At 47.6% G+C, this 12,086-nt stretch overlaps 1 long non-coding RNA gene across 3 annotated transcripts in view; it reads left to right on the top strand.

The window, feature by feature from the left end:
* LOC128108319 (uncharacterized) overlaps nucleotides 1–11,691 on the top strand; it is a 32,627-nt gene extending 20,936 nt beyond the window's left edge. The window contains exons 2-3 of one of the 3 annotated variants that reach the window (XR_008217426.1): nucleotides 4,507–9,362; nucleotides 9,489–11,691. This is a non-coding gene — a long non-coding RNA (uncharacterized LOC128108319). Of the gene's footprint in view, nucleotides 1–1,592; nucleotides 1,694–4,506 lie in introns of those variants that run through there. The other 2 variants (XR_008217427.1, XR_008217425.1) reach the window with 2 other exon arrangements.
* Nucleotides 11,692–12,086: the final 395 nt, after the last annotated feature.

Here is a 12,086-nt window from a genome sequence, read left to right as displayed (position 1 = left end):
TTACATCATCTCTAAACCATTCGATACTGCTTTTGCCCCTGCAGACAGGCAATGACACTAATGTCCCCTGTCCCTAGACCACACACCCATGGGATTCCCTCTCTCTGAGGGGACATGGGAATGTGATGGCATTTTGAGCAGTGGTTAGGAAAGTGAAGGGTTTTATAATATAATTGAAGTCCTCATTTATTCTGGGTCAATCTAAAGGGAGGTTGTCCTGATTATGCCAGTTGGACAGAATGTAATTAGGCATGTTCTTTAGAGGTTTATTTATTTGTAAAATTTATGTAAGAACATGTGTACCTGCATATGTGTATGCCACGTGCATGCGGGTGCCTGTGGAGGCCAGAACACAGCATGGGATTCCCTGGAGCTTGAGTCCTCTGAGAGAGATGCAGCGCTCTTAACTGCTGAGCCATCTCGTCAGCTCCACAGGGAAGCCCTTCTGAAGAGGATTTGGGTCTTCCTTGAAGAAGACAGAATCCTGCCATTGTCTCTGAAGAAGTTACCCTACTGTAGGAGGGTCCCACAGCTGAAATATGAGTGTCCCTAGCTCCTGACAGTAACCCCTTCCAACAGCTAGCAAGGATATAGGGACCTCAGCCCTCCAAGTGCAAGACAGCAAATTCTGTCAGTAACTGAATGGATTTGGAGACATTCCAGATCAGAGGATAGCCCAGCCGACATTGGAGTTCAGCTTTGTGAGCTGCTCAGCAGGAACTCAGTTACTCAGTGGCCAGGGTCTTGATGCTCAGAAACTGCGAGGTAATGCATGTGTGATCCGAAGCCACCAAGTTCATAATAATGTGTTCTGTGGTGACAGAAATTAACACAAGTTGTGTCGTGGGCTCCGCTAGCAAGACAACTTCATTGTGTGGGTAACTGGAGAAATACAAGGCAGATCCTGTAGCTCTGTGTGCCGAGAGTCTGGGCTCACATAGCACTCCCGTCCACCCTCGTGGGTTACGGCACCCAGATGTAATCTCTTACCCCTGAAACCCTGTAGCTTTGTTTACCCTCTTTTGTGGGACTTCTCGTGTTGTACTTACATTTATCAATGTTGTGTCTTTCTTTCCTGACTAGATTGTAGGGTCCTCTGCGCAGAAATGATGACATACTTGTTTTTGTTTTGTGCTTGTTTTGACAGGAATTGACATAATTCTCTGCGTGTCACCATTTCAAAGGCAGGATTCCGACTTCCACTTGTTGAATAGGGAGTAGAACACTTTGTGTTGACAGTCAAGATGTGGTCTTCACGACTGTCTACATGGGCTTGGTTTGAAAGGTCAGAAGTAGCCAGGCATTCATTTCCCATTTGTAGCACCGAGAGTGGTCTTGTCTTCAGAGATTCTGATATGAAGCCTATGACTGTTGAGCGGTGGATTCTGGTTCCCTGGAATTCTCTGTCAAGACAGAATCACAGATTCAATTAATTTTTATGTTTATTCTGACTGGGACAGTGCTGCCTCTGGAATCAGAGCCTCGGCGATTGAGAGACCCGGATGGGATTTCCTCCTGGAGCACTGAGCACAGATCCGTCTTTAGAAATGAGTTCTTTCATTCCCTTTCTTTAGACAGTCTTGTGTAATCTCCTCCTCTCAACTTGCTGCGGTTATGGCCATGCACCATCCTGCCTGGCTTAGCTCCCCTATGGATTAAAATTTAGGACACTGAGCATGGAGGAGGCAGAAAGGTCAGAGAAGGGAATTAGCCATGTATTTAAGATGACAAGCCACTGGGGTGGGTGGGTAGAGAAGCAGAAGGCCTTTGGGTGGTTCTCTCAGGGGCTCCGGACATCCCTGGAAAGGCGTGTGGAGTTACACGTGAAGGCTTGTGCACCTCTGAGAGCTGTTTTGGGCAGCTTTGATCGTTACTAACAAAGCCATCACATCACCATAAAACCATCCTCAGCTTTTGTAAGAACAGAACTGTAGTGCCTGAATGATTCCTTTAGACTGAGTTATTAGTCAGGTCCACATTCATGTGCTTTGGGGGGGACACCAGCTGACTTGGGGGACACCAGCTGATCAGATTTGGTTTATTTTTTGGAAGCTTTTAGATCAGACTTTATATAAAACAAATGAATGGAAACACCAGGCATACACAGCCTTCAGGGATCTGCAGTTTTGCATATATTATCCCACTACACCAAGGGAGAGACAAAGCCACCTTTTCCTGACTTAAGCTGATGCAATGTTAATCCCAAAAATGGGAGGAGAAAGACCACTGATGCAAATCATCATGGCCAAATTAATTAAATCAAGCAGTTAGTTAAAGCAAGCTTTTTCATTTGTGTACACAGGCTGCCTCCCACCACCCCAAGGTGGGATTTGAGAGGTCAGCCTTGGAGGTGAGGAAGACAAGGGTTGTATAGCTCAGGAGTAGGGGGTTTTCAAATGGGGGACTTGGTGGGCAAAATAGGCTGGATTACAGGAGCAGAACATCATAACAAGTTAGTCCTAACAACCTCCTGAAATAAAGACAGGGTTGCAAAGTTGGCATAAAAGGTAGTCATAGCAACAGGCAGTCATGACAAGGTAGTCATAGGTGGTCAAATAACCTTTGGAAACAGAGATAGGTTTGCAAGATGGTTATAAACAACTTTTTGAAACAAAGACATAATTTCCATTCCTGGAACAGGCAGTACAGAACCATAGTAGTTAAGGTTACAGGTGGGGCACAGCCCAATCCTTGAGAGACAGAGGTTTAGTCATAGACTGGAATGAACCTAGTTTGTCTTTGCTGTAAGATGGCTTTTAAGCCTAAGATGGAAGCAGGCTGGTTCTTCATTAGGGACCCTGATTGTTAAGGCCTCAAATGTCATCTGCTTTGTTTAGAAATCAATAGTGCATGTCCAGACTTTGTTTGCCAAATCTCACAAGGCTCCAGACATCTGGAGCGAACAGATTGTGTCCTTGTTAGTTAGCATTAAGACAGTGTTAAAGCCCTCAGTCACAATTAGTCACACCAGCGATCCCTGGTTTGCTCTATAGTGTCCCTGTGATCATGAATGAAATTGGATGTGACAAGGTCCAGATTTTCTATTTCATTTGGAGGACCAGTAAACACTGAGGAATTCCAGGAATCTGAAGTCTATTTGTTGTATAGATTCTAGGCTGTTTCCTCAAGCTCACCCTGTATTTCCCCTTAACAGAAGCTTGCAAGTAAATGTAGCCCAGGCTGGACTTAAACTCAGGATTCCCCTGCAATAGAGTGTGTGTTCAGAGGCAGGATGGTAAGAAGTCAGCGAAAGAGCTCTGTGCTCCCTTCCCCACTATAACTGGAGGGGAAGGGTTAGAGGGGGGGCAGGGTAGAGATGGAGGAGTCAGAGCTCTGGGCTGAAATAGAGGTGGCTCATCTGCCATCTGCCCCCGCTTTTCTGGGAGAAGTCCCTAAAATCACCGATTTGTAATCTTAGATCTTAGTTCTAAGGAATCACCACCTCTCCAGTGGGGCCTAAAAATCTACTTTCAAACAATGGGTGATTTTGAGGCCCCTGTGGCTCATTGGTGTGGACCCTTGGAGACCCAAGACATTCATGTCAGAGAGCTGTGGGCAAAGTTGTGCCTGACAGTGTTAACACTATAGAAAACTGAAATTATGTATATAAAACTTGAGCAGTTTGGTTGCTTATAATGAATCTTGAAAACCACAGGTATAATTATGTAAAGAGTTCTGGACTAAGAGCCAGAGTCCTGTGTTCAAGTTCTGACATCAGCTTGTTCTGTGACCTTATGCAAATATGTCTGCTTTTGGGTCTGTTTCCTCTTCGGGAAGCAGGAGGGGGGGAGGGGGGGTTCTAAATAAGTGCTAACATTCCATCTAGCACTCATGCTCCAGTTCCCAGACCGTCCATGACACTGACCTGGGGCCATCAGGGAAGATCCCTGTGCAGCTGAAAGAGGACAGCGTGGGAGAAAGAATTGTATTTAGAATGTCAAAAGAAGTTAGGAGGAACTGTGTTTTATGAAGAATAGCAGAAACACAGGAGTCAGAAATGAATGGTCTTTAGATCAGCTTACTGTCCATCACCTTGCTAACAGCTTTCTTCATAGCTTCAGGCCACACACACTTTCTCCTCATGTGTCAGGGGATTTGATTCGGTCCTTTGAGAGAACAGATAGTTGTCTCCCTCTGATGTGTTTGAAGTGTGCTTTTCTAAGCTTTTGACAGTAAAATTCCTTGCAGCTTCACGGCTCATTGTTGGTGGTGCCCTGTGCACCCTGAGGATTGCAGTTAAGCCTAGAGAGGTCTTTATAAAGGTTCCTTTCATAGCTGAGCTGTAAGAGTTAGATTTTTTTTTTTCCATAAAAATGCGTTGGCCTCATCCATCTTAATCCTCTACTGGACTATTTCAGTGCCGGGTGCCCCGGTCCACATTCCTCTGAGGCATACCCTCTGGGCCTGCGGAGCAGGGCCTTAGGAGCTGGCAGAGGGGGCCTCATGCCCTCCCCACCCCGACTACACACTCACGTCTAATGCGTATTTACTTCAACTTCTCCTCAGCTGGGTCCCCAAGATGCCCATTGCCACTCCTGGCCTGAGGGGGAGGCATGAGGACAGCGGAGAGAGAGTGGTACCAGCCTTCTCTCAACACAGGTATGTGTCTATATTATACACGTGAGTGTCCGCATACGTTTTCCGTGGAGAACTGTGAGATGTGAATAGAATCCGGGGGCTGAATCGCGCTGTTCTTAAGCTCCCGTATTTAAGCCCTCGCCCTGACAGTCATGGTCTTTTGGAAACGGTCTCTTTGGAAGTGATTAGGATGAGATGAGGTCGTGAGTCCAGGGCCCCCGTGATGGCATCTGAGGAGGAAGAGACAGACCGGCTGTCTCTCCACAGCGTGAAGACAGTGAGAAAGTAGCTGTCTGGAAGGCAGGTGACTCCCTTGTGTTAGTTACTTGTTCTGATGCTGTGACAAAATATTCTGACAAAGCAACTTAAGGAAGGACCGGCTTTATTTGGCTCATAGCTCCAGGGCACAGTCCATCACGTCAGGGGAGGCAGAAGCCCGAGGGGCTGCTCATATTCATCAGCTGTCAGGGGACGCTGGCGCTGAGATAGCTTTCTCCACTTCCTGCCGTTCTGCCCCCCAGCCCAGGAAACGGCACTGCCCAAGTTCAGGAAGGATTTTCCTTTGTCAGTTAACCTGACCAAAATAATCCTTCACAGGACTATTGAAAATAAAGGTTGGATTAAAAAAAATCCTTCACAGACATGCTCAGAGGATGGTCTCTGTCACACTGAGTGGCCATCAGTATTAACCATGCATCTTTATTAGGAACTAAATCGTCCAGCCCTTGATCTGTGGACTTCCCAGCCTCTTGAACTGTGAGAAATGCATGTGGCTTGTTTAGGGTTATGGCAGCTCAGGCAGACTCACACACTTTCTCTACCGTGTGGATTGCTGTGGTTCCATTGCTAGAGCCCTTCCAGGGCCCTGGACCTTAAGCTCTGTTGACTTTAATCCGTCTCTCTCTGGTGCTGGAACTGACTCTAGAGCTGGCTGGGACAATCACAGGGATGAGACTCTTTCTCTGAGGCTGCGTGGTTTGAAAGGTTGGTGTAGCTATCTCCAGGGTGAAGTGCCATACCCATGGTGGTGGTACAGGGTTAGCCTGTGTTCCTTGTCCACCCATCGACTGCCAAGGAATCAGGAAGCTTGGTCACACCCGCCCAGATGGCCGAACTGATCTTCTCCAGCCTGTTATCCTGACCTCCTGTCCCAAGCCCCTGTGAATGGTTGGGTGGTCATCCCTCAAGAGTGTGTGTGTCGGGGTGTGTGTGTGTGTGTGTGTGTGTGTGTGTGTGTGTGTGTGTGCTAAGCTTTCCCTGAAAAGGGCTGAGAAACAGAAGTACTTCCTGTCACCCACTTCCGGCAAGGTCAGCAGAGGACCACAGAGAACAGGGCTGCCGTGGGATGTTAGAAATAGAGCAGCCAGGAGGCATAAACAAGGACACCAGCAGGAACTCACGAGCTTGAGCGGGAAGGATTGGGTGGCAAGCGTCCTGTTTGAGTGACTAGCCTTAAGAAGCTGGGAGACACCTGGGAATCTTCCAGATACTTCAGAGGATAGTTTATGTCCAGTGGAATGGGAATGAAAGTAGATTTTGAATTTGTTTTATAGGTGTGCGTGACCGTACATGCCTCCCAGGCCTGATTCATGGCTCCTGCATGTTTCCTCTAGGATAAAGTCCGAGCCTCCGGTGGCACAGTCTCCTGGTTCTACACCCTCTCTCTACCTCCATTGCTCAGCCACCAATTAGAGCCCACCCCACCCCCACCCGGGACTCCCAGCAGGCATCACTAGCTGGCCCTCTCAGGACCTTGCCCTTCCCTGCTTCTCTGTCTTTGCACAGGCTGCTAACTCGGCCTGCAACCTCCCCAGCTCCTCCCCAGCCCGGTGGCCTTGGAAAGTTCTGTTGATTCATCTCAAATGCACTCACTGTGTCCTCAGAGCTAATCCCTGACCCTGGACGAGGCAGTGCCCAGCACTCACTGTGCAGCCACCACTGGAGGAACCAGATGAGGCGGGAGGGCCCTCACCTCGGCTTGCCTAACAGCTCTTGGCTCTCCGGTCCTTCTGTGAGAGTGCCTCTCGGGTTTGTGCCGGGCTCCATCCTGTATGAGTTCCGGTGCGTGTGCACACAGTACATTTGCTGCATGAATAAATGTGTATGTGGCTGGTTAGGTGACTCGGTGGGTGGAAGCATTTGTGCGTTTGATCTCTAGAGCCCACCGTGGAAGAAAACTGACTCTCAAAGGTTGTTCCCTGACCTTCAAACTTGTGTTGTGACATACATACACACACACACACACACACACACACACACACACACACACACACACCCTCCCATACACCCCCCCACACAAACAATGGTAAATAAAAATTTAAACATTAAAAACAAATGTGCACGCACAGATCCCATGCATGAGACAGATACCCTGGAAGCAAAGAAATTGGTAAGAGAACGTTGGAGGCGCTGTCCAAGAAATGGTCACCAGACCAGTGATAGGGCTGCACTGTGACCCCAGCCCACAGGAGGGGTCTTAAACTCTATTGACTTTAATCTTTCTCAGGGATTAAACACACAGGGAGCTGGAGTTTGACATGACATCACCACAGCCCTTGAGGAAAGCCGTGGCCGTGTGTTTTGTGTCCTTCCCACTATGCCCACACTCATGGGTGATGTGTGGTTAGAACGGGGTTTCGGCCCCCGTGAAAGCAACTGTACCAGGTACTGAGGAAACCCTGCCTGGTTGTCTCACAGAGCTGAGCAGAAGCAGAGGGGCCTTCCCTCTACCCAGCTACCACAGGAAATCCAAAGCCACACTTAGGAGCTCCCATTCTCCTTAGCCATTGCACTCTCACCTGTTTTTTCTACCCCTTTGGTTGCCAGATTTGGGCTTCGTGCCTGGAAGCCCGGGCGACCCTTGGTTGTGACAGGGTCAAAGTACAGCATCCTTCTAGGGGAAGCAGCCTCGGGATTGTGCAGCTTTTCCTTCTGTTTCCGGTGACTCCCCGGTCCCTTGTTTTGAGATTGCTGACATCCATCTGTGTGTTGGGTCCCCAGGGGAGGTGTCTTTGGCCGTCGCATTTGTTGCTGAAGCCGTAGCACCTACGCTAGCTGCTGGAGAGGGACGCCTTATTGAATAGAAAGTGGACACGTGAAATGATGAGTGAACCATGAACTGTAAGAAGAGCGTCGACAATCCTTTGGCTGTTCCTCGTCACTCTGTGATCTGTGGTGACTTAAGTGGCCCTCTCTGAGCAGGGACTTCCCAGATGGGCTATTCCAACCTGCCCTGAGGATTCCAGGACAGCAGGACCAGGGACAGGGAGGGAGATGGGAGAGTTGCCAGAGGAGGGGCTGAAAGCTCTGTGGGATCCCTGTTGCCTAGTGAAGTTTCTCTGGCATCTGCCCTCTGGCCCGGGGCCAGTGCCCACCAAGTAGGAGGTTGGGTTGGGTTACAGTCAGGCCCACAGTCCAGAACAGGGGAGGGGCCTGTGTTTCAGGGTGGGGGCCCCAAGGCAGAGGTCCTCACGAGCTCTGTGGAACATCCGGTTTTGAAGGACTCCATTTAGAAATAGAAGAAAAGCTGGGGAAATAGGAGGGGTCTGGCAGGCTTCCCAGGAGAACGGCAAGTTCCAGCCGACTGGAGCTCCGGAAGAGGGAATTTGTGGGTTAGGATGGGGCATTGGAGCGAGCAGACATCTCGGCCACGGTTTCCCTGGCAAAGCTCTGCTCTGAACAGAGCATATTTCTGGAAACCAGGAGGGTTTTATCCTCCTGGGCTGTTGTGCACATAGCCAGCATTATATTTCCTGTGAACTCGGTCATATCGGTGTGTGTTTGTTTTCAAAACAGGAATGTTATAAGCTATTCGCAGTTCTGTCTGGGCATTCTCCGGAGTAACGGAGAAGTCAGCTCCTCCTCCGTGTTTGAGAGGTGGGAGCAGGCTTTCTCTGCTGTCTCCAGGACAGGCTGGGAACTCATTCTTCGGGACAGCTCCCTTTTAGCCCACCGGAGCCAGGGACCCAACAAGCGTCTAGGACAGCAGTTCTCAACCTGTGAGTCTCTACCCCTTGGGTGGCTAATGCCCCTTTCACAGGGTACGCATATCAGATATCCTGCATATCACATATTTACACAATGATTCATAACAGTAGCAAAATTACAGTTATAGGGATGAAAATAATTTTATGGTTTTGGAGGGAAGGGTCACCACAACCTGAGGAATTGTTGCAGCATTAGGAAGATTGAGAACCACTGTCCAGGAGCTTTTCAGGCTGTCAGGTGTCAGGATGTGGGTGTGCAACCACCCTGTTCTGCCTGATTGATGGGGAACTGAACTCAAGGGAGGAGACTCCAAGGGAGGACCCAGGTGACATTAAGGAGGAGGGAGAAATGGTTATGCATTTTTCACTGTGAAAAGGTCTAAAATTAACTTAATCCAAATAAGATTTAACATCAGTTGTAGCCTTTCTCTTTTTAGGACCCCAGCCACCAGCTAACCTACCCCAGACGGGATGGGAGAGGGAATCCTGGCATTTCACAGCTTTGACTTGAAACCCCCCTCACTTTGGCGCCCAGAACCGAGGGAGCAGGCCTGGAGACCCTGTAACAGGGAAAAGATGGGGGTCAAAGGGCACCTCCTCAGGTTTCAGAGGCTATTGGAGCATTGTAGGCTGGAGTGTGAGTGAGCATGGTTGGGAGAACTTGCCACATTCCATGGGAGAGTTGAGGATGTGTAACACCCATTGTTAATATCATAGAGCACCAGTCCTTCACGCCTTTTGTCTCAAGACTACTTTTCGTTTTTAAATATTAGTAAAGACCCCATATGACTTGTTCAGGTGAGTTTAACTGGTTGATATTTACCATATTAGCAGTTAAAATTATTAAAAAAATAATAAACTCATGCGTACTAATAAAAGTAATGTATTTATGAAAAAACCCATATTTTCCAAAACAAATAACAGGCGGAGCTTCCTGAGGAGAAGGGCAGTGTCTGGTGGAAGCCTCATGCCTGCCCTGCAGGACTGCTGGGATGCTGTATGCTCTGCTCTGCTGGGAAATTCCTGAGTTCTGTAGGGAGAGGATGGGGCTGAAAGAGACAACACTGCTGTGTATTAGCAAATAGCCTTGACTTCACAGGCCCTCCTGAGAGGCCTTTGACAGACCTGACCATGCTTGGGGGAGGACTGTGGAAGAACTTTGGAACTTGAAGCTAGAAAAGACATTGAGTGTTGAGAGCTCAGTGAGCTGTTCTGTAGGAGCTTGGAAGATAAGATTGTTGAGAGCCGTGCAGAAGACGGAGGCCTGGCTTGTGAAGTTTCAGAGGGAAGTAAAGACTCTACCTGGCCATTTCTGTGAAGAATCTGAGGTGTCTGGCCAGCTGGAGCTGAAGAATCAGCTGCGATTAACAAGAGAACAGAAACACTGAAGTAAAATCTTTGCTGTGCTGGGACTATGGATGCTGGTCAGCTGGAGCTGAAGAATCAGCCATGATTAAGAAGAGACCAGCATCATTGAGGTGGAGTCCTCTGGGAAGTCTTTCCTCAGGGTCAGCACACAGAAAATATGTTCCAGAAATGACAAAGATTGTACCTTATTCTGGCAACCAAACTTGGTAGCATAAGAGTCACCCAGGTATTGCTGGTTTTGAAGGCATGAAGGGGTCATGGAGAGCAGCTGAGGATTGGCACTGTGTAGCAGGGCTGGAGTCCCTGAAGAGAGCCCAGAAGAGACTGCCAGTGAAAGTGCAACCTAGTTGCAGCAAGAGATCCAAGCATGTTTGGAGACACCAGCACCATGGGATGACCACCAAGCAGCAGTGGAGTGGAGCCAGCCAAAGCCTAAAAGACAAGCTGGTCGTGTTGCAGAGGGCAGAGTTGGAGAAGTGACCCAAGCCCTTTGGAGGAGCCCAGAAGATCGTGAGTGAATCCCAGATGATTGGACATTGAATTATTTATACTGTTGGAGTTTGGTTTTGCTTTGTTTAGTCTGCACTGGCACTTTCCTCTTGAAGTAAGAAAGTATTTTATTTATTTTTGATTTGACAGGAGTGAACAGTTGAGAGACTTTGAATTTTAAAAGACTTTGGATTTTAAGAGACTGCCTCTTTTAAAGAGACTGAATTTGAAGTGTTTGATTTTTAAAGACGGGGAACTTTTAAAAATTGGAATGTTTCTATTGTAAGGTTGATGTTAGTTTGTGATCTTGGGGAAGAACAAGAAAGGAAAGGTTATGACTTAACAGTGATGTGATTATGTGTCAAGTTGACAAGGGGTCAATTGTGCTAGTTTTATAAAACATAAAGGTTTTATGTCACCTTGACACAAGCTAGAGTTATCTGAAAGGAGGGACCCTCAAATGAGAAGATGTCTCCTTAAGTTCTGACTATAGGGCATTTTCTTAATTAGTGATTGATAGAGGAGGGCCCAGCCCTTTGTGGGTGGTGCCATCCCTGGGTTGGTAGTTTGGGGTTCTATAAAAATTCATAGACTAAGCAAGTCATAATGAGCAAGCCAGTAAGCAGCACCCCTCCATGGTCTCTGCATCAGCTCCCGCCTTCAGGTTCTTCTCCTGTTTGAGTTCCTGTCCTGACTTTCTCTGGTTATAAACAGCAATGTGGAAATGTTTTGCTCCCCAACTTGCTTTTTGGTCATGGTGTTTCGTTGCAGCAATAGTAAACCCGAGTAAGATAACCCTTGGACAATACTTTGAGAACTGCTATTCTGCGAGAGAGATACAAATAAACAAACAAACCAAAACCAAAACCGCATCTCCACTCCAGCAGATAAATGTGTAAAATGTCTATTATATTATCTCAGGTTCAAGTTCTACAGAGAAAGAGGAGGGAAAGGAGGGAAAGAGGAAAGTTAAATGTCTAATTGTTAGGGAGTCCTACTCGGGAATTCTTTTTCAAGATGATGGAGGATATCAAATTACTGTGACATTAGAAATGTATTGAGATACACTCCAAAGAGTGGGGTGTAGGTCAATTGAAATGTTTAGCCATCCCCCCACCCCCCATGCTTAACCACTACTTCCCCACTCTTTGGAATTTAACCTTCGACATCTATTTAACGGGCACGTGAACAATCTTAACCACCAACATAGCATTCTGTGGTTCAAGATTCTTTTAAAGCTATGTAAATAAAAACCCTTAAAGAGCCCTGAGCTAGATGGCATTTACTGTTTCTTCAAGCTCCATGGACTTTGAGGGGTCTGTTCTAGGGTGGGTACCATACCTAGCAGGACACTAAAGGTAAAGGTCCATTTAATACTAGGTGTCTCTACAAATTAGATATAAAAGGATAAAGCAAAAACACATCCCCATCTCTCTTTCTTACATGCTCATGAGTACACACACACACACACACACACACACACACACACACACACACACACATTCCCTCAGCAGACTCCCGTTCTTATAGCATGGATTCTGGTGCAGGGAGTTTCTGAATGATGCTGTAGGGAACCGTGAACTGGGTTAGCAGCATGGAATGGTCTGGCCACTGGGAATCCTCCAGAGGTGGGGTGACCTTAAAGAGGATTCTTAAAAACCAAAA

The sequence above is a fragment of the Peromyscus californicus genome, unplaced genomic scaffold (genome assembly GCF_007827085.1).
Source record: "Peromyscus californicus insignis strain IS unplaced genomic scaffold, ASM782708v3 Scaffold_13__1_contigs__length_99412109, whole genome shotgun sequence".
NCBI lineage: Eukaryota > Metazoa > Chordata > Mammalia > Rodentia > Cricetidae > Peromyscus > Peromyscus californicus.
The sequence above is the reverse complement of the archived record's forward strand: the minus strand, read 5'-3'. Positions and strand labels throughout refer to the sequence as shown.